At 34.8% G+C, this 22,839-nt stretch overlaps 1 long non-coding RNA gene across 1 annotated transcript; it reads right to left on the bottom strand.

The window, feature by feature from the left end:
* Positions 1 to 12,899: 12,899 nt before the first annotated feature.
* LOC149253316 (uncharacterized) lies at positions 12,900 to 22,543 on the bottom strand. Its single transcript, XR_016266192.1, has 3 exons — positions 22,400 to 22,543; positions 22,239 to 22,314; positions 12,900 to 13,222 (listed from the first exon to the last, which is right to left on the bottom strand). It is a non-coding gene; the product is annotated as an uncharacterized LOC149253316 (long non-coding RNA).
* Positions 22,544 to 22,839: the final 296 nt, after the last annotated feature.

The following is a 22,839-nucleotide window of genomic DNA, read 5'->3' as shown; positions in this document are numbered from 1 at the left end:
ATGGCTGCACTGACATCTTGGGGGTTCGATTCATTTTTGATAGAGTGGCTTCCGTGGCCGATAGCGTTTGGGCTATACTGGAGGTACTAAAAGGTCTGGACGTCGACTTCTTGGTTTGGCTACTCAGAATAGTGGGGGATTTGCAATTCCGTTCATTCATCGCTTTCAAGAGCAGATCTCTTTGCTACGTTAACTTTAACAAATCGAAGCATGTGATATTTGCTCGAGATTCCTTAAGATCATCCACAATGTTGTAGTCAATGTTATAAATAGAGTAGGGCAAAGTAAACATACGGGTTTTGTCGTTCTTAGGTGGGAGTTTACCATTTTGAGTCACCTTCGTTGCATTCGGAGATGTATTATCTTTCTCTGGATAGTTTACGATTGGAGTACTCTTGGAATCACCACTAGGTCTACTCTTCTCAACGGGAACCTTGGGCGCAAATGCCTTCAAAGCGCGAACATCATTCTTTTTCTGGTCTATAGGCTTCATCACTCTCGCAAGTGGTCCTTTACTTTGTGTGGATTTCATTAGTGTGGATTTATGTTGTACTATCTCCTTCGTCATCATCATTCCCATTTGTATATAAATCCCATAGTACATTGACTTGAGATACTTCGTCCAAGGGCTATTCTACTTGGTACTCTTCCTCATCTTCTTGTTCTGGCTCCAGTTCTACTATAGGTTCTTCTTTGGTAAGAAGTGATCCGATAAGAGTCAACTCTTCCATATTTAAAATCCCTTCATTGGATGGAGCAGGCAACGTAAGTTCGCCATGACCACCTTCTGTCTTATTACAATAGAAAGGTTTGAAGGATTTTCTGTTGTTATAATCTCCTCCATTCCCATTTGTATTATCTCCATAATTCCTTTTCATATCAATGACTGTGTTCGTTAATTTTTTAATGATCCGATGCAAACCTTCCACATCTGTGGTATCCTTTTCTTTGATCTCAGCCACTTTGTTATCACTCCCATTATTCTTCTTGGATGATTGAGAGGTTTTCTTTTCTTCGGTTGTATGATGACACGCTGTGACACTGATCATTTCATTCTCGATTTTCACTGCTTCATCAATAACATCCCATAAAGTTTGTGCATTACTCCTTTTAACCCACATCATGGTAGGGACAAGGAGAGAAGTGATGTAGAATTCCATGAGCACCTCATTAGTATGCCTAGAATTAGCCAGGATTCTGTTGAACAAAGTGTTGAATTGGATGTTAAAATCCTTGACCTTCTCTTTGGTTTCCATTTTTAAACAGGAGAGTTTTAAAACTAAGGCCAAAAGTGTTTTGTCATCGCTAAACTTTTCTAAGAAGGCATGCTAAAAGTCACCCCATGAGGTGATCAATCCTATTCTCAAGCTAAAGTACCATGTGAAGGCCGCACCAATCAGAGTGAAAGGGAATAAACGACATACTACATCTTCAACGGCTACCCCCAACATGCGCACGGATAGGGAGAAAGAGTGAATATGGTTATCAGCAATGTCTCCCCGCTCAGGGTTGAATTTAGGAAATACTCTTTCTGCGTTCTTCGGTAAGGCATGTTGTTGACCAAGTACCGCTATGACATCTTGTGCAAGCCAGGGAGGGAGTGCTCCCGGAGGAGTTGGGGGTTGGTTCCCACCTGGAGGAGGTAGTAGAGGCGGATTCCCACCTGAAGGGGGAACGTTAGCCATAATAAGGATAGGGAGGTTCTGGTTGAAGGCTTCTTCGAGGCATTCTTTGTTAGGATTTTCCAAATCAAGCCAAGGATTATCTTTAGAGGGGGGATCCTTAGGAATTTCTTCCCAAGGAGTGTCGATACTTTGCAAAGACTCTAGCACAATATCTTCAAGAGAAGGGGCTGCAGATCTCTCTTCGCTTATGGGAAAGATCATTGGCTTTCTTTTAGTTGTCAGAGGTATAGAGTGAAAGATGGGGAGCTGAAAGAGGGAACAAGAGTAAGCTCGAGTAAGTACTCTGACTGGTTGTTCCTGAGTGACAGGATACTCCCACAGTCTCTCTTCTTTGGGTGACACAAACACGAGAATTAGAGGGATCTCCGCTTCTACGAAATGAGGCTCTTCCAAATGAGCAAAATGATCTTTTCAACCTTTACGATCCATACATTAATCTTTTCGAATCCATTCGCGACATTTATAGATGAAATCCTGAAAAGCTGTGGACGGCGGTTCAGGCCCTCCTTTTAGCGCCATTTTGTTGACACAACAAATTTTCGCTGTGCCAACAAAGGGAACCAACCCGATCGCAAACCCCGATTAGATCTGCTTCTGTTTAGAGTGGCTAGTTCCAACGGGTTTTAAAGAATCCCGTGAACTGTTACAGGTGTTGGAAGATTGCTCCCCGGAGGAAGAGTTTAATTAAATAAAAAAAAACAACTAACCTATATGCATCAAGTCCTATGAACACTGGTTCCACCTACTTATGCTAATCCTAACTATTTTATCCTATCCTGCAGGAGCACAGCAAAAAGAGATTAAACATCATATATAAATTCCAAGTCTAAATGAATCAATTACTGAGTTCACCAATGAACAAGGTTGTATTAAAGCTCAATTGTCATACAGAAATACACATTCCTTTTATACAAATAAAACTTGCCACTGATGTTTAACAAAGTTTCAAATCAGCAACTGCTCATGAGTTAACCATGATAACAAATTATATTCGAATAACCAAGACTAGTCACGAACTGTATGTTATCACTATGCGAAACATATATATATATATATATATATATATATATATATATATATGCCAACAACAACACCCTGATTCTAAACCTAAAACAAAAAGAAAATGAATCTAGAAAAGGCTTCTTCTTGATTCAAATATAGTCTTCTTTATTAGCAAAATAAATCAACCCTGTTCTATCCCAAAAAAAAAATCGTCCTCCCATCTCCGGAGATAATACTTATGCAAAAAAACACTGCCCCTCCGTCTTCCCCCCGACTTTCCACCTTCCTCCCCTTTTCAGTATACAGACGTAGAATTGATCGGTGAAACCGCTAACACATCGAGGCCACATCTGCTATAGCATTTTATTTCCTAGGGAAATGAATAGATGCCGCTTGAAAGGACAAGGTCTGCGTGTCATTTCTTCGTGATAAAACCTGGGACCACAAAACTTTCGGGATACACAGGCAACACATGGAAACTCGACCGTGAACGCCTAAAGCCGAATCTTAAATAGAACACACCCGCATATATGAACTCTTCGAATCCGCACATGCATCTTTTAATCCTCGCATGCAGAAATAATTAACACTAGCTATGATTATAAAAAATATGATAGAAATGCCCAAAGACAAATCTTGCCCTCGTCAAAACTTTTATAAAGAGACGGACTATGTAACTGGGAGCTCTGTGTATAGCATCAAACATTTTCGTTCCCTGTATCACTCAACTTTTATTTAAAAATCACTTGATGATATAACAAGAGACGAAAGCGAGAGGGAGATATGATAAAAGCGTATTGAAATCAAAAGGAGTGAGTGTGAAAGAATTGGCCCCTAGTTCAGCCAAAGTCGCGATGCGATCAAGTTGCAATCACATATCGCAGCGGGCAATCATATGCAACATCATCCCCGGTTTCACCGATTGCGATTGGTCAGACCCGAAATCATGTGTGTTATGTTTAATAATCCCAGCGGGTCCCCTGTATTGCATCACGCCTGATGTATAAGTGTTGAATTCCGCCGATTGCGATTTGCGATGGGCTTCAGACCCGAAATCATATGTGTTGCATTTAATAATCCTAGCAGGTCCGCCATAGTGGAACGTTGAAGCTTGGGCCGACACACTAGTTGAAAGTACCGATTGCGATATCCAATGTGATCGGAGACTTGATCACATCACAATTATTCATGGGAAATAGACCTTAGCCCCTTATCAATGCGAAAAGCGATATGCGATGGAGGAGCGGACAGGTGATTGCGATAAGCGATAAAGGCATGCATTGAGAGATGTGTAAAGACTAAGGAAGCACAAAAAGGTAAGTTATGTATGTTGGCAGAGTATTTCCATCATAAAAGCATTATAAAAGAAATAAAGACGCAATAGAAAGTTTTGAGGGCTGAGTCCACATAGAACCATAGTAAAGAGTGGGGGTTAGTTATATGTGTGGGCATAGAATATCATGGAGGTTTATGAGGGGTTAATAAGTCCCGATCAAAAGATATGAATGAAAAGCTACACTAGGTTATAAATAAATCATTTCGAATAGATTTATAAAAAGGGCCTTAACCATTCAACGTTGAAGACATAATTCCATGTGACAACTCCAGTAAGAAACGATAGATCCAACGTCTAGGGGACCCATTCAAATTTGCCACCAGAGCAAATTTTAATAGGGTGGTGGTTGTGGCCAGAACACGACCACAACACATCCACAACCGTACACCATCGGATGGCTTCACCAAGGAGGGGATCTTCGCGTGAGCCATCAGTGTCGCCTTCCATATAACATCAAGCCCTTCACAGATGAGGTATTGTGTGACGTTGATCCCCTTGAAGTTCGTGATGTATTATTAGGACAACCATAATTGTGGAAGCGACAGGCTGTGTATGAATCAAAGCCCCTTGCTGTTATTGTTACTTTGGAAAATGAGTTGTACAAGTAAGGTAGCACCACCTACCGCCATCTCTTTGATTACTGCAAAACAATGCAGTAAGCTCATTTCCAAAACCGGGGAATTTGTTTTCTTGATGATATGCCCTCAAGGGAAGAAGAAGACGATGACCACGACCTCCAGACAAGGCCCCTCTGCACGATAACTACAAATGGACAAGGTCGTGGTGGAGTACGAAGACATCTTCACCTCCCCCGCAGGAGTTTCTCTGCACTGTCAGGTCAAGCACTCCATAGATCTAACCCCAGGTGCGCCGCTGCCCAATGGACCAATCTATCGGTGCTCCCTTCTAGATAATGATGAAATCAAGAGGCAGATTAAGAATCTGCTGCAGAAATGTCACATCCGTCCGAGTTCATCACCCTGTGGGAGCCCAATCGTGTTGGTACCGAAGAAGGATGGGACTTGGAAACTCTATATTGACTATCGGGTGCTGAACAAGATCATTGTTCGTAATAGGTACTCGATCCCACGGATTGATGACCTCCTGGACCAACAGAAAGGGGAAAAATATTTCAACGAGATCGATTTGAAGTCAGAATATCACCAGATACCAATTGAACCCTCCGATGTGTGGAAGATTGCCTTCAAAGCCAAAGAGGGCCTTTTTGAATGGTTGGTTATGCCTTTCGGATTGACGAATGCTCCTACAACCTTCATGAGGCTAATGGATGACATCTTACGGCGATTCATCAACTCATTTGTAGTGGTATACTTGGATGACATCCTAATCTTCAACCAAAGTTGGGAAGAGCACCTCCACCACATCCAACAGGTTCTCCAAACACTACGCAACACAAGTTATATTCCAATTTGGAGAAATGCACTTTTGGAATGACCCAGGTTCAGTATCTGGGATACATTATTAATGAATAGGGGGTGCATGTGGATCCAGCGAAGATCCAAATCATTCAAGATTGGCCATCCCCAACCACTCTAACAGAGCTCTGCAGCTTTCTAGGTCTTGCCAACTTCTACCGCAGGTTCGTGTTGGGATATTTTCATATCACTTGGCCCTTGATTCAAGTCACCAAGGGAAGAGTGAAAGCAAAATTCTTTTGCTCTGAATCTCAACAAAAGGCATTCACAGAGTTAAAAGATCACCTCTGCATGGCACCAGTGCTTGCATTACCAGACTTGCAAAAACCATTTGAGGTGGAGACAGATGCCTCTAACTATGCTATTGGAACCGTCCTTACTCAACATGGGCATCTAGTGGCATATCACGGTGAAACACTTTCAGACACAGTCCGGAAGTATCCAACTTATGACAAAGAGATGTGTTCCATTGCGCAGGCCTTCCGACAATGGAAGCATTACATTTTGGGGAAGGAAACGGTCATCCACACAGACCACCGACCCTTGCAGTTCATACAGACCTAAGGGAAATTGCAGAATGATCGCCATCAGAAGTGGTCCACATACCTGCAACAGTTCCATTTGAATATCAAGTATAAGAAGGGCAGCACCAATAATGTTACAGATTGCCTCAATCGACCACCGATCTTGGCGTTAACCATCGTGCTCAACTCTTGTGGGCACGAGACTTTTGATTGGACACTTCTTTACAAAAGCGACTCGGAATTCTGCCACACATACTAGACACTCTTTGAGGGTCAACGTGTTCCAGATTTTCACCTCCAAGATGCTTTGTTATCCCACCTGGGTCACACTTGTGTTCCTTTAAGCGAATGTGTCAAGATGATTTGGGAAGCACACTACAGTCAGGCTGTTGGGCATTTCAAGTCGAGAAAACAGTGTCAGTACAGCAAAAGTATTTCTATTGGCCGAATCTTCAACAGGATGTCGGGAAGTACATTAGATCATGCACTACCTGCGCCATTGACAAACTGACCATCAAGAAGCAAGGCCTCTATACCGTGCTACCTACCCCTAATCAACCTTGGGAATCCATCTACATGGATTACATGTCAGGGCTTCCTTCCACTAAGCATGGAAACCACTATGTTTTTGTGGTCATCGACAAGTTCTCAAAGATGGCCATTATGGCGGCGTGCAAGAAGAATATCACAACATAAACCACTGCTAAACTCTTCTTTAAATGGATTTGGGTACACTTTGGGATCCCACAGCGTATCATCTCGGATCGGGATAGCAGGTGCCTCAAAACATTTTGGTCAAGTTTTGGTTGATGCTGGACACCAAACTCACTAAGTCCACAGCCTTCCATCCTCAAACTAATGGCCAGACAGATGTTGTCAACAAGATGATCGTACACATTTTACACATGTAAAACTCAAAACATCCACGCACATGGGAAGATAACCTCCCCTATGTTCAGCGCAGCTACAACCGAGCTCTCCACAACTCCACTAGCCACAACCCTTTTCAAGTGCGCTTGGGATTCCAGCAATTATGTCCCATTGATGTGGCCATGCCATTTGCAGCTACTCACACAGATTCGGCTCATGTCCAGACCAAAACAAATAAAGAAACCAACAACGTTGAGCACATCCAACATATTTGCCAATAGGTCCATGACATTCTACAGAAATCAAATGCCAAGTACAAACATCGACATGATCAACATTGGGTGCCACACAAGTTTCAGGTGGACGACAAACTCCAGTTGCATTTGCAAAAGGAACGCCTTACCGGAGCCTATCAGAAACTCAGTCAACTCCGATATGTTCCTTACACCATTACCAAGGCCGTGGGAGACAATGCATTTAAGCTTAGCATTCCCTCATTCCTTGCCCTGCACCTACTTTTCAATGTGGACCGCCTTCGGCCATACTTTCCACCATCACTAGACACATCCAACATTGCAGAATAGCTCATACCCACAGAGTTAAATCCAAATTGCATAAAACAAGCTGCTACTGATCGAATCATAGACACACAAATCAAGCACACTCACCAACATAATATCCAACTATATCGAGTTGTCAAAGCAAGCCAACTCCTTCACCAGGGCAAGTGGCTCACCAAGGACCAAGTTCAGCAGAAGTTTCCTCATCTCATGGAGAAACTCAATGCAATGGGGACCATTGCTTCCTAAAGGGGGGGAATGATCCAGGTGGATCTTGTTGGCCACCTTCCAAGTCCACTTGGACCCCAGCATTATTTTTTTCAGCTTTTCAATTTCCTTAACTTTAGCATAGTTTACTATTTTTAGCAATGATTTCGAGTCCGGAACTTCCAGAACCGTTTTGAGGGCCTAAACGATGTTTTTTGGGAAAACTGGGAGCAACATGAATCCATGTATCGTTGTTGCTCCTCCCAAAGTTGTATTTCTCGGATAGATCTTTCTAACGAGATATTGTACGCGTCAAACAGAGATCGTATGCCAAAGTTACGACCCCGGGAAGTTGATGTGCCAATCTATTCAAACGAGGCCCACAGTTTGGCATTTCATCTTCTAGGGTTAGGTTTTTGGATGTTGAAAGTTTTCCATTGTTTCTCAACAATAAATAGGCCTTCGAGCATGTAGCCACCACATCTCTTCTCATAAATAAGCTACCATCGCCCTAGCTGGTCTATTTCCATTGCTGTTTGTAAGCATATTTCAGTGTTTTACATTAATGAAATGAAGTATTATTTCCGTTTGCATCTTTGTGTTTATGGTTATCTCTGTAATTTGTTATGTTCATGTTTAAATTCGGATCAAGGCAAGTATTGACGATAGAGCCAAATCGACTGAGTTTTAAATGCAAAATATGATCCTCGCGGACATGAACTTCTAAGACCCCAACTCAAGATTGGGGGACATGCAATTAATGGCATTATCCTCTTAGCTAACCCATCTGAAAACAAGCGTTGAGTCACCTTTAAGATGTTGAGGACAGAAAGTTTGCAGGCTTGCCAAAGAAGATGGCATTCTCTGCCTCAGAGTTTGCAAATCAAAGAGTATCTCTCTCCAGAAAGACTAAAAAATGCCTAGGAGAGAACCCCACTCGACAAAAGAATCATGCAAATGTTGAAGATCAAGTGGATAGGACTCGAATTCAATTTTCCCTTACTGTTGGGCCTACACAAGAGAAGAGACTAGACAAAAGAACAAAAGGCATGGACAAACATAGAAGCAAATGCATGCTTCTATGCACAGAAAGGCACACCATTTGAGATGCCTTGGGACGTCATAGAGGCCTCCAGAGCCATGAATGAACTTCACATCAGTCACTGAGTTTCTCAGAGGGTGAGAAACACATTAATTGAAACTCTCATTTTCTCACATTAATTAAATTTTTTATCCATGATATGCTTAGTAAGAATACAAAAGAGTGCTTGTCGTATTGCATGGCCTAATGCGATTAATATGTAGGGAAAATAAGCATTTTTTGATATATTTACTATGCAAGGGCTTCTCCATTGCATTAACTCTCTAACTCAGCTTGAGATCAAAGATTCATCACGAGTAGTGCAAATTCACTAACAATCGAGGAACTCAAGTGCATGCAAAGATCCAAGGGAACTGGATCCACTAATCTCAAAATTTTGGGGGGAATGACTCCTATTTTCAAAAGCGCTGCCCTCAACTACCTTTTATATAAATAAACAAGCAAATGCATGCTTCTATGCACAGGGAGGCACACCATTTGAGATGCCTTGGGATGTCATAGAGGCCTCCAGAGCCATGAATGAACTTCACATCAGTCACTGAGTTTCTCAGAGGGTGAGAAACACATTAATTAAAACTCTCATTTTCTCACATTAATTAAATTTTTTATCCATAATATGCTTAGTAAGAATACGAAAAGGTGCTTGTCGTATTGCATGGCCTAATGTGATTAATATGTAGGGAAAATAAGCAATTTTTTATATATTTACTATGCAAGGGCTTGTCCACTACATTAACTCTCTAACTCAACTTGAGATCAAAGATTCATCACGAATAGCGCAAATTCACTAACAGTCAAGGAACTCAAGTGCATGCGAAGATCCAAGGGAACTAGATCAACTAATCTCGAAATTTTGGGGGGAATGACTCCTATTTTCAACGGATCTACCCTCAACTACCTTTTATATAAATAAACAAGCCTAAAGGCTCATTAGGATTGTAATTATTTTTGAAAATAAGAGTAGCTATTGAGAGCCTTGTGCTTGATACTGTTATTTTCCTCTTTGATATGTGATATATGTGTCTCTTGTTTTCTATCAATGAGAAGTGCATTGTTTCCCTATATCTGAGTTAGTTTTGGAGGGCTAAAACCCTTTGGTTTGGGGCCCAACCGAAAAGATTTAGTCCCTCTCTTGTATTCTTTTTTTTTTTTTTTCTTGTTCAAGTCATAGCAATTCTTTTCTTGTTTAAGTAAAAATTACATCACAAAACTTGTAGTTACAAGTTTTCCTATCACCTCTCTTGTGGGAAGAGTGGTTGGAAGATCTAGAACAACAACCCACGAACATGTGTTTATGATTTTTTGAAAATTGTTAAAAGTTGGATTGCAATCCTTCTACATGCTTGGTTTCTACAACTTACAAATTTGTAGCAATAATTTGGCACTTATAGGTGTGTGGTAGGGTACAGTAGATTTTAATAAAATTCAACTCATCGTTTCCATGTTAATTTATTTTGTTGTAATATTGATCATTTGATGCAGGCGTTTGATTAGTCTATAGGTATTGTTGACTTGCAAGGGTGGGCACATTCTTCCACACCAACCTAGACCATTCCATCTCTCTCCTGGACAGTTCACATTGTTTCCAAACTTTTCCACCAAGATCGCTCTTCTAGGGAAAATGAAGGACATTGTGAGCATAAACTTTGGTGCAATATAGGCATGTAAGTGGTACTAAGCTTGGAAAAGGGGATCCTACACCCTTCATTCACCTTCAAGTTACCATTCTTGTCATCAAATCTCTCAAGACCCACTTGTAGCAACACAAGGCCTTTTGTAACACTTACTGTAACAGTGATTTAACATTGCTTACTTTAACCAGATTCACTCTAAACAATGACCCTTGCATTTTGAAGTTGGATAATGTCCCCCAAGCCTTGATTTCATGATTAAGGAAGAATCTAAGACCACTCCAACTCCATCATTTCCTCACTACAAACATAAGACAACAAGTAGAATTAGACTCAACATTTTTTCAAAGTTGTGTTGAAGATTGAATTCCTCTTTTTTGAGCAAGTTGCAACCCATTCAAGTATGGTATTGATTCGATTAAGTGTGTAAATAGAGTAGCATGGTTTACTTTTTCAAATAAACTAACCTCTTCCATTCATACAATTTCAATTAGCATTTAGATTTAATGAATGATGTTTTCATTTATGTAGTTAGAATCATATTCATCTCCTTGCAATAATGATATGATTTCATAAGCAATTATCTTTGTAGTTAGTTGAAGGAGTGGTCTCTGAATCCCTTGATCTGATCTAATGCCTAAAAATGACATGAATAAAACCTAACTTGTTGTGCATATAGCACTGTCACCTCTAAATTTGTACGAACCCCAAGTTGATAATTTAAGTTGAAAATGTTTGAAAGTTGCAACATGCTTAGGTGTAATACCAAGGCTCATCACTTACCACTTTGAGAATTAAAACAACTCACCAATGTTAGGTAACTTTAACAAGTTTAGGGCTTTAATTAGTGTTTTGGGTAAAAAGAAGTTTCTCCTTTTGTAATGAATATTATATTTTAAATGATAGACTAAACTTTCTTTGAATATATAATGGTGTATTAGAGAAGTGTTTTTCACATTTGAAATTGTATGTGCATTTTGTCTTATATGAATGATACACTTTAAAAGAGTTGCATATCAACTATACGATATATTCTTTGAAATTGTCCTAAAGTTCATGACATAAATATCCATGATTATAATACGTAAATGACACAAATGGTCATGATTATTTCTTTCATTGCATGTTGGTTGGTAGCTTGACGTCTTTCATGCAGTACTCTCACAAGATAATGAGAAAAAGTCACAAATGGTCATGATTATTTCTTTCATTGCATGTTGGTTGGTAGCTTGATGTCTTTCATGCAGTGCTCTCACAAGATAATGAGAAAAAGTCCTTAATAGACACTTAAATTTCCTTTTATTGTTTAAAATTTTCAAGTTTTATGGTTTTTAATGTCCACTTTATAAAAAAGTTGCCATAAATTAAAATTTTCAATTTTAATTTATTCCTAATGCAATACTCTATCTTTGTTTTTATCCCTACATTACAGGGTATAACACATTCGTTTATGAGTTCGATTAATTACCTATGTTCGAATTAAAAATCAAATGACCATGCATAGTATTAACCTTATTATAGAAATACTAAAAATTGTACTCAACATTCAGTGAAAGTATCATACTGTTTTTTTTTTTTTTGTAAGCTACGGTGGTACTCTTCTTTTTCTATTGCTTTAAATCAAAAACAAAACAGTACATATTTGGTTGACTTCAACTCGCCCTCTTGGAGAAGCCGAGTTTTTTAGCCACCTAAAGTTCTTAATAGCCGACCAAAAATAAAAGTTCCAGATTCTGGTTATCCATGCTAAATAAACTAAACAGTCTTGCATATTTCTATTTCTACTTGTATGCATATAGCGATTTTCCTCATCTAATACTTTAAGCAAACTATAATTATCTATACTATGCAACTTCATCAAAATTAATACATATCTATAGCCGACCAAAAATAAAAGTTCCAGATTCTGGTTATCCATGCTAAATAAACTAAACAGTCTTGCATATTTCTATTTCTACTTGTATGCATATAGCGATTTTCCTCATCTAATACTTTAAGCAAACTATAATTATCTATACTATGCAACTTCATCAAAATTAATACATATCTATACTCAAACAGCTTCTGCCGCTGGTCGCTGGTTTGTCTCCCTGTTGGCACCCTGTTGTCCTTCCCTTATCATTTGCTGAATTTCCTCCAGCTTCTTTTCTTGCATCTCCAATGTAATCTGAAGAATCCTCAGCTCCCTCCTTAGGTTGGGGATTCCTTGCGCCAGTTCTGCCATCTCTGTTGCAGAGTGTTCCAAGGCTTTAGCCAATAATCTCTTCATCACCCAGTAGATATGCATGGATATTTCTAATATTAATCACATGAGCCATGTATTTTCACGCCATTCACCAATTTTAATATAGTCCATAATATATAATCATTCATAAATATTTTTCATACTTTTGTCCTTCCCTTATCATACTGTTTGTTTGTTTGTTTGTTTTGTTTGTTTTGTTTTTTTTTTTCTGAATCAGACTATTCTATTATATTACAAAAAGTCAAAAATTACATCATCAGTGTTACAACAGGGCCTTAGCCCTGTAATTCCTGTCGAGAGAATGACAATTTGCCCAAGTTTAAACATGACAAAAATTGGAAGCGATGACAAACTAGCATAACGACACATGACATTGCACAAGACCGACACCTAAAACATATCGATAGCCGACACATAGATTTTGAGATCTGGACCGAGTCCAAACACATACAAGATGACAATGAGTGAAAACAGAGAAAACTTTCCCTTCCCAGCGACTAAGAGCGAACAACAGGTCGAGTTATTCATCGTCAGTGGTATGCAGTTCGTCCTCCTCCTTGCCCCTGAAGTGCTTGCGGGTGTCCGGGGCGGAGAGCTGGATCCTCTGCACCGGTTCGCTGGGGCCTACAAGGGAGATTTCTAATATTAATCACATGAGCCATGTATTTTCACGCCATTCACCAATTTTAATATAGTCCATGATATATAATCATTCAGTAAATATGCATGGAGATTTCTAATATTAATCACATGAGCCATGTACTTTCACGCCATTCACCAATTTTAATATAATCCATAATATATAATCATTCATAAATATTTTTCATACTTTTGTCCTTCCCTTATCATATTGTTAATGTGCATGTAGATTTCTAATATTAATCACATGAGCCATGTATTTTCACGCCATTCACCAATTTTAATATAGTCCATAATATATAATCATTCATAAATATTTTTCATACTTTTGTTTAATGTACCTCTATTGGAGGCAAATTTTCTTAATCCAACAACACATTTATTCACAATAGATATGGTTTGTAGCGTTGTTTCAGTCTCGGTTGGTTTGTCTTTAACATCCATGTATAGATTCATGACTTGTTTCCAATGCTAATATAATTTATTGCTTCACTGGTTTGCCAAGTAATTTCATGATTTTAAATAATTTATTATGTTTTAATAATTGATTCGCGTGTTTTTATTAAAAGCTTAGTGGGACCCAACCCTATTAGCAAGTGTTTTGAGGGAATGATCCTTTCCTCTCATATTTTGTGAACAAAATTTATCATTTATATAAAAATATGATTTTATGGGCTATAAAGTATGAAATTTCATATTTTTTAAGTAACATTTTATAATTATTATTTATTAACATGATGGAGCTAAATTAGTTTTAATTTAGAGATAAAAAAATATATTTGTTTTTATTTATTAATAATTTAATTCATTTATATTGATTAGCTTACATTTAACATTGTAATGTTTTTAGTGATATACAATTAGCCATGTCAGTGATGAATATTTAGCTGTGAATTCATTTGCTATGACAATCACATCTACTATTCATATGATTAGAGTAATAATCAACCAGCTAATATTAACAAGAAATAATCCATCAACTAATATCAAATATTCCATGCCTATTTACACAAAAGAATAATTTTTTCAATGATGAAAATGGAGAGAGCAATCAACTTTTCTTATCAAAACCAATGATGCATATTGTTATAACTTACATAGTGAATATTGATATAACTCTGACATCTAAAGTCTTAACACAAACACTCGTAACCCAAAACTTTTCTAATTGTTTATAATAATTAGTTTAATTTCAAAGATTTTAGTGATTTTAGATCTAAATGTTTTATTTTTGCAATCATTAATAGGTTTTATACAAATTTGAATTTCCTATTTTTTATTAAAACAAATTTATGTTAATATAGTTTTAATAATAATAATATACTTTTATACATTAATTATATATATACATATATCAATGAATTTATAATTTAAAATATTTAATTTTTTCAATTTTTAATTAAAATTGGATTAAGATAAATTTATGATATGCTTTGTTCCTTGTCATGTTGCTCAAGTTATAATTAGGTTAAACAAATTGAGACTTATATAGGTTTATGGTGTATAAACTTGTGTAAGGTAAAAAATTTACATATATCAACGTATTTATAATTTAAAATGTTTAATTTTTTCAATTTTTAATTAATATTGGATTAAAATAAATTTATGATATGCTTTGTTCCTTGTCATGTTGCTCGAGTCATAATTAGGTTAAACAAATTGAGAGTTATATAGGCTTATGGTGTATAAGCTTGTGCAAGGTAAAACTAGTTGTGAATATAGATTAATATATAATTACGTCATTTTGGAAAGAAATCGAAATCTTTTGATGGATTGGGAAATGCTCGTAGGTTTTTATATTCAATTTTTATTAAACAAGTCAACCAACATAGCAACCATTTTGATGGATTGGGCAATTATAATAATTCAACTACAAAAGCAATTGACCAATAAAAGCATTTAAGGCAAAAAACATCAAATAACTTCAAGATTGTAGGGTTACAAGAATACTACTTTATCTACATCTATGGCATAGTCCACTACACGACACATTCTTTGGAAAAATGGGTCAATTTCACACTACAATAATTAATCTACCCTATTCACTCATACTCAATAAATTCAATGGTACAATGGGCTACATGATAGATTTTTTTCAAGTAGAATGTTCTAATTTTAACACAGGTGTTTTTTCTCTTTTCGTTTTGGACAACATTTTGCTAATAAATATACTTGGAATTTATTAATGGAAAGAAAATTCAAAATACTATCCAAATAATTCTTCATTCAAATAGAAAATAATGTTATTTAAAAACAATTTATTTCCCTCTAATAAAAAATTTATTTTTTTTATATTTTAAATTTACTCATTCAATTCCCTCACAATTATGCTTAGTTTATATATATATAAACTAAGCAGCAAAGAACACTAGCTATACAAATTTTTTAATGTAACATTTTATATGTTTATACTATATAATATTGCAATAACTACTTAGTATATATATATATATATATATATAAAAGTTGGCAATACCTTTAGAACATAGATTCTTTTCAATAAAATCTCAATTTGATACACAACCATAATAGTCTATAACACTTAACTATGGAAAACATATATATATATATATATATAAACTAAGCAGCAAAGAACACTAGCTATACGAATTTTTTAATGTAACATTTTATATGTTTATACTATATAATATTGCAATAACTACTTAGTTTAATTATCTAATGAATTTTTTTTTATTTTATTAAGCAAGATGATAAAGTAAACCCCTTGATATTATTTAAAGAGTGTTACATAAGTTGGCAATACCTTTAGAACATAGATTCTCTTCAATAAAATATCAATTTGATACACAACCATAATAGTATATAACACTTAACTATGGAAAACACGTGACCTTTTTAATGCAACATTTTATATGTTTATTGCAATAACTACTTAGTTTATATATATATATAAGTTGGCAATACCTTTAGAACATAGATTCTTTTCGATAAAATCTCAATTTGATACACAACCCTAATAGTCTATAACACTTAACTATGGAAAACACGACCTTTTTAATACAACACTTTATATGTTTATTGCAATAACTACTTAGTTTAATTATCTAATAATTTTTTCTTTGTTTTATTAAGCAAGATGATAAAGTAAACCCCTTGATATTATTTAAATAGTGTTATATATATATATATATATATATATATATATATATATATATTGGTAATACCTTTAGAACTTAGATTCTCTTCAATAAAATCTCAATTTGATACACAACCATACTCATTTAATTGATACACAGCCATATAGTCTCCTTGATATTATTTAAATAGTGTTATATATATATATATATATATTGGTAATACCTTTAGAACTTAGATTCTCTTCAATAAAATCACAGCCATATAGTCTCCTTGATATTATTTAAATAGTGTTATATATATATATATATATATATATATATATTGGTAATACCTTTAGAACTTAGATTCTCTTCAATAAAATCTCAATTTGATACACAACCATACTCATTTAATTGATACACAGCCATATAGTCTCCTTGATATTATTTAAATAGTGTTATATATATATATATATATATATTGGTAATACCTTTAGAACTTAGATTCTCTTCAATAAAATCACAGCCATATAGTCTCCTTGATATTATTTAAATAGTGTTATATATATATATATATATATATATATATTGGTAATACCTTTAGAACTTAGATTCTCTTCAATAAAATCTCAATTTGATACACAACCATACTCATTTAATTGATACACAGCCATATAGTCTATAACACTTAACTATGGAAAAGACATTGAATCTAAAGTATTCAAATACAATCTAACCTTCAAGAACTATTTAATCACCTAAAAAGCCAAAAAATAAGTTAGCAATACCTTTAGAACTTAGATTCTCTTCAATAAAATCTCAATTTGATACAAAACCATACTCATTTAATTGATACACAACCATAATAGTCTATAACACTTAACTATGGAAAAGACATTGAATCTAAAGTATTCAAATACAATCTAACCTTCAAGAATTATTTAATCACCTAAAAAGCCAAAAAATAAATATATTTAAAATAATTGTGAAAACTCTTTGTTTTATTTAACAAGATAAAGTAACCCCTTGATATTATTTAAAGAGTGTTATATATATATAAATTGGCAATACCTTTAGAACTTAGATTCTCTTCAATAAAATCTCAATTTGATACACAATCATACTCATTTAATTGATACACAACCATAATAGTTTATAACACTTTACCATGGAAAAGACATTAACTAAAGTATTCAAATACAATCTAACCTTCAAGAACTATTTAATCACCTAAAAAGCCAAAACATAAATATATTAAAAATAATTGTGAAAATTTCTAATTTGCTTGATTACATCAAACTGTGTTTAAAAATGTTCTCAATATTTTGAGTAGCAATTGATAAATAAATTCCAATAAATCTTATATCAATAATACTTTATTAAGACAACACAAATTTTACCTAAAAAACCCAACTAGAACAGCTCTTTTTATTTTATTAATAATAAAACACACATCACTTTATTATATTTTATTATTTGCTTGATTACATCAAACTGTGTTTAAAAATGTTCTCAATATTTTGAGTAGCAATTGATAAATAAATTCCAATAAATCTTATATCAATAATACTTTATTAAGACAACACAAATTTTACCTAAAAAACCCAACTAGAACAGCTCTTTTTATTTTATTAATAATAAAACACACATCACTTTATTATATTTTATTATTTGTGGTGTCACATGGAACAAATATAACGTTTAATTATTATCAACATAAAATATTTATATATATATATATATATATATATATATTTCGATTAAATAATTTATTTCAATGATATTGTTATTTTCTGTTATCAAGCTTCTGTGATCTATAATGAATTAAACAAAATCTTTTAGTAGAAATCACAAGAGAATTTTTTGGTCGACCAAGTGTAGTATATTGAATTAAAGCAAAACTAACCAAAACATTAAGTGAAAAAGGATTACCTTAATCAAAAATTTAAAAAAATCATTCACCTAGTAATAACTCATTTAATTTAGCAAAGCTAAAGAAATTAATAATGCCAAAAAAGTACAAATAAATATTTAAAGATTATGAAAACTACTAATGTAACTTAATTTTATTTTATATTTTAATTTTTAACATTGGATTTTACAATTAAAGAGCATATATATAATGCATTATATATATGATGTCACTTTTCCATTATGTCATTATATGTATACCACAAGTCCAAATTCATGCATTTTTATTCAAAATTTGTCCAATTATACATTTTTCTTTTTTACAAAATAAAACTTCATTCTCAACATTAATAATGGAAGGTTATACCCTTAAATGACATAATGGAAAAGTGACATCATGACCTACCTCGAAAATGGCTCTATAAGTGACATTCACCACTTAAACTTTCCCAAATGCATTTCCAAATTCATATAGCTAAAAAAGTTGTAATAATCAATTAGTTGTAAAATCAAAATGCATATAATCACTTTCATTAATTCTTGATAAGATTTGGATCAACTACTCATTCTCACTATGAAGACCTAGGGCAATAGAGAACACTGCTCTTCCTGAGTAGATGGTTGAGCACTTGTGATGGATATAAGCATCATGGTTCAAGGGTGGTAGATAAAGACATGCTAAAAGGGAAATAGGAAAAAGGTATTGGGTGTGAAAAATGACACCCCCATCGATTGTACGATGTTGAGAGTCACACTAAGGGGTAGTTGGAATGTTAAGGGTAGATGATTGAAACAATGAGAAGGGTGGATGACTATAAGGTCGAAGTGGGCATGGGGAACGTTTGGGGAGGTTGTTATATGTATGAAATAATTTATGAAGAAAAAAGTAAAATGACACCCCCATCGATTGTACGAAGTTGAGAGTCACACTAAGGGGTAATTGGAATGTTAAGGGTAGATGATTGAAACAATGAGAAGGGTGGATGACTATAGGGTCCGAGTGGGCATGGTGAACATTTGGGGAGGTGGTTATATGTATGAAATAATTTATGAAGAAAAAAGTTGGTGTGTGTAGACAATGATACATCCCCATTGGTTGTATAATAAGGGAAAAAAAATTCATGGAGGTTATTGGGATGCAAGTTATTACAATGCTAATGGCTAGAGCAACATTCCCAATGCTCAAGTTTTTTCAGCAACATGTTCATCAAATAATTGAAATCAACAAGTTAGAAAGTTATGAGAGGTGTGTCCCTATATTGTAACAATAAAAAAGTTCATATAACTCTGCAAATGCATTAAAAATGATAATATGTTGTTGGTGTGTGTAGACAATGATACATCCCCATTGGTTGTATAATAAGGGAAAAAAAATTCATGGAGGTTATTGCGATGCAAATTATTACAATGCTAATGGCTAGAGGAACATTCCCAATGCTCAAGTTTTTTCAGCAACATGTTCATCAAATAATTGAAATCAACAAGTTAGAAAGTTATGAGAGGTGTGTCCCTATATTGTAACAATAAAAAAGTTCATATAACTCTGCAAATGCATTCAAAATGATAATATGTTGTATTTCATATAAAATAATAAATAATATTAAATTTTCATACCAATTTTGTGTACAATAGAATGTTACACTAACCCAAACATGTGGGTCCACATTTCTTTATTTTTGAAAAGATAACTTCAACTATTCATCCATGCCTTTTTTTGCACAACCTAGTGCGACCCTTTCAAATTGCATATGATTGTAATATAATACAACCTTTGTCAACAACACATAAATTAACCAATCAATTTGTCTATATCATGCAATGTTCTTCTCACTTAAATATATTTCATTGATATATTAATGGTGAAATTCAATTGTATTATTTGTATTTTAATTGAAGTGTGTAAAATTTTTGCATATCTATAGAAACAAATGTTGCACTAACTCAAACATGTGGTCCACATTTTTTTTGTTTTTTTTTTGTGCAAGTGCAACCTTTTCAAATTGCATATGATTGTAGTATAATACAAACTTTGTCAACAACACATAAATTAACCAATCAATCTATCTATATCATGCAATGTTCTTCTCACTTAAATATATTTCATTGATATACTAATAGTGAAATTCAATTGCATTATTTGTATTTTGATTGGTGTAAAATTTTTGCATATCTATAGAAACAAATGTTGCACTAACTCAAACAAGTGGTCCACATTTTTTTGTTTTCGAGAAGATAATTTCAACTTCATCCATGTCTTTTGTTGCACAACCTCGTCCAACCTTTTCAAATGGCATATGATTGTATTATAATACAACATTTGTCAACAACACATTAATTAACCAATCAATCATATATAACATGCAATGTTTTCATTGATATACTAATGGTGAGATTCAATTGCATTGTTTGTATCTTGATTGCACTGTATAAAATTTCTACACATCTGTAAAAAAATATATATATTAGTTTTTTATTAATAACTATACATGACATGCAAAATAGAGTCATTATAACCACCTACAATAAGCTTACATTTTTTTTGTTGACTAACCAAATGGTTTTAAAATATTCCAAAAACTTTTGATGTTCAAAGAATTTTTCAAAGAACTTTTCATCTTTTTTACATATTCATCATCTTGACACAAGTGTGCATGATTTCTCTTAAAGCACAAAAAAATATGAATTTCGTTCTCTTTTTTGGACTTTATTTCTAACATTCTTCAACCATGCACAATGGACATGCCACATACATAATAATATTGTACACTTATTTGAAGACCTGGAATAACATAACTTTTAGAGTGTACATTAACAATATTTTTTGTTTCTTATAAAAAAAGACTAAGCACATCACCTTAACAATGCGATTTTGGCAAACAAGATAGACATCCATTCAGAAATATCAACTAGAGAATTGCATGATGACATCACCTAAGATACTAAATAAATTTCGAAAAGGGGAAATCAAAAATAACATCTTATTCACGAATAAAAAGGTTAAGTTTCTTCTCTATATGGAAAGTTTAAGGCAATTTTCTTTTGACAATATCACTCAATCGAAGGGGTGACAAGGGCTAAAGCATTGGGATTAATCTTTCTTTGAGTGCTTGGGTGATTATCATGTCATCACTTTAACAACTTATAAATGAACACATCCACCTAGTTCAGTAAATGAATGGCATTGACCCCCAACTCAACCAACATGTATTCGCATCTCAACCACCCAATTTATATTTAACTGCTCTATACAATCAATAGGAGGAATGGAATGTACGATGCCGCCAAAGCATGCAAAAGTGCCGCATCTGATGGCATTCATGGAAGAAGATCGAAGGTCGTTGACGAAAAGAGGTGGGGTTGCCAGAAAAGGTTGACAGCGATGATTTGGCCCTTACATAGATACATAGATTGGTCCACCACTACCCATAAGCCGGTCGGCCAGTCTCGGCCTCGTTTTCGTTCCAAGGCAAGGACACTATCCACACAATGGCTGATTTATATACAATTACTTTACATAGTTCGCAGAAATCATGGTTCTTCGTAGGTTTCACATGGGCATGTCGGTTCGACAAAAGGTTAGTCCACTAAAAATATGCCGACCATTCATTGTCTTTTTACAAAATATTCACAAGGCAATTACTCACACAATGGGTGCCTTGTATACACTAATATTACATAGTTTGCAGAAATAATGGTTATTCATACATGGCTGACTTATATACAATAATATTACATAGTTTGCAGAAACAATGGTTCTTCATAGGTTTCACACAATGGCTGACTTATATACACTAATATTACATAGTTTGCAAAAATAATGGTTCTTCATAGGTTTCACAAGACCATGTTGGTTCTCACAAGACCATGTTGGTTCTACAAAAGGTTCAATCGACCATTATTTTTCAAACTCCCCAACAGTTAAAATTATGATAACCATTCATTCATTGCCTACTGTCTAAATATCAACATGAAAACGAAAACGTAACCACGTGCAGAGCGGTATAGACACATACCGTTGTTTTCTTTTCAATTCTACCCATTCCATTCGTAGCTCTGTACTACTGTTTCCAATATTTTTGCCTCCGCTAACTGTACAGCGATAATAAATATTTATTAGACAAAAGGCCAAGAGAACAGCTAATTGTTTTACAAGAAAACACCAGAGGTGTCTTACCTGAATGGCAGAAGTCCCTGGTACAACCCGCCATGGCGCCATGGATACCAGAAATGGAACGGTGAAGAGTTTTTACTCTCTGAAAAGCTGCAGTGATTCAAATGATAAAATAGGAGTGAAATGAAAATACAGCGATAAAATAGAGTGAAACGAAAAGGTAGTGTTAAACATAAAGATATAGAGGGTGGGGTGTCACCCATTTTATCAGTCACACACTGAAAACTTGCGGCCGTGCCTTACACGCCACTGCCTTGTCGCACAGTCGATGTCCTTCAAACAGGCGACGTCATGGGTATGGCTTCAGGGAAAATGCTAGGGACCGCCAACTATTATTCCGCCCCAAAAGATTTTAATAATATATCAAACAGAATTCCTGATCATGAAGCTTCATTGCTCATCATTACCGAACTTTTGTTTAAGATATCATTGCCTACATATTA

The sequence above is a fragment of the Pinus tabuliformis genome, chromosome 7 (genome assembly GCF_031772625.1).
Source record: "Pinus tabuliformis cultivar Carrire ecotype Pingquan chromosome 7, CPIR1, whole genome shotgun sequence".
Taxonomy (NCBI): domain Eukaryota; kingdom Viridiplantae; phylum Streptophyta; class Pinopsida; order Pinales; family Pinaceae; genus Pinus; species Pinus tabuliformis.
This window is presented reverse-complemented; position numbering and strand designations above follow the sequence as displayed.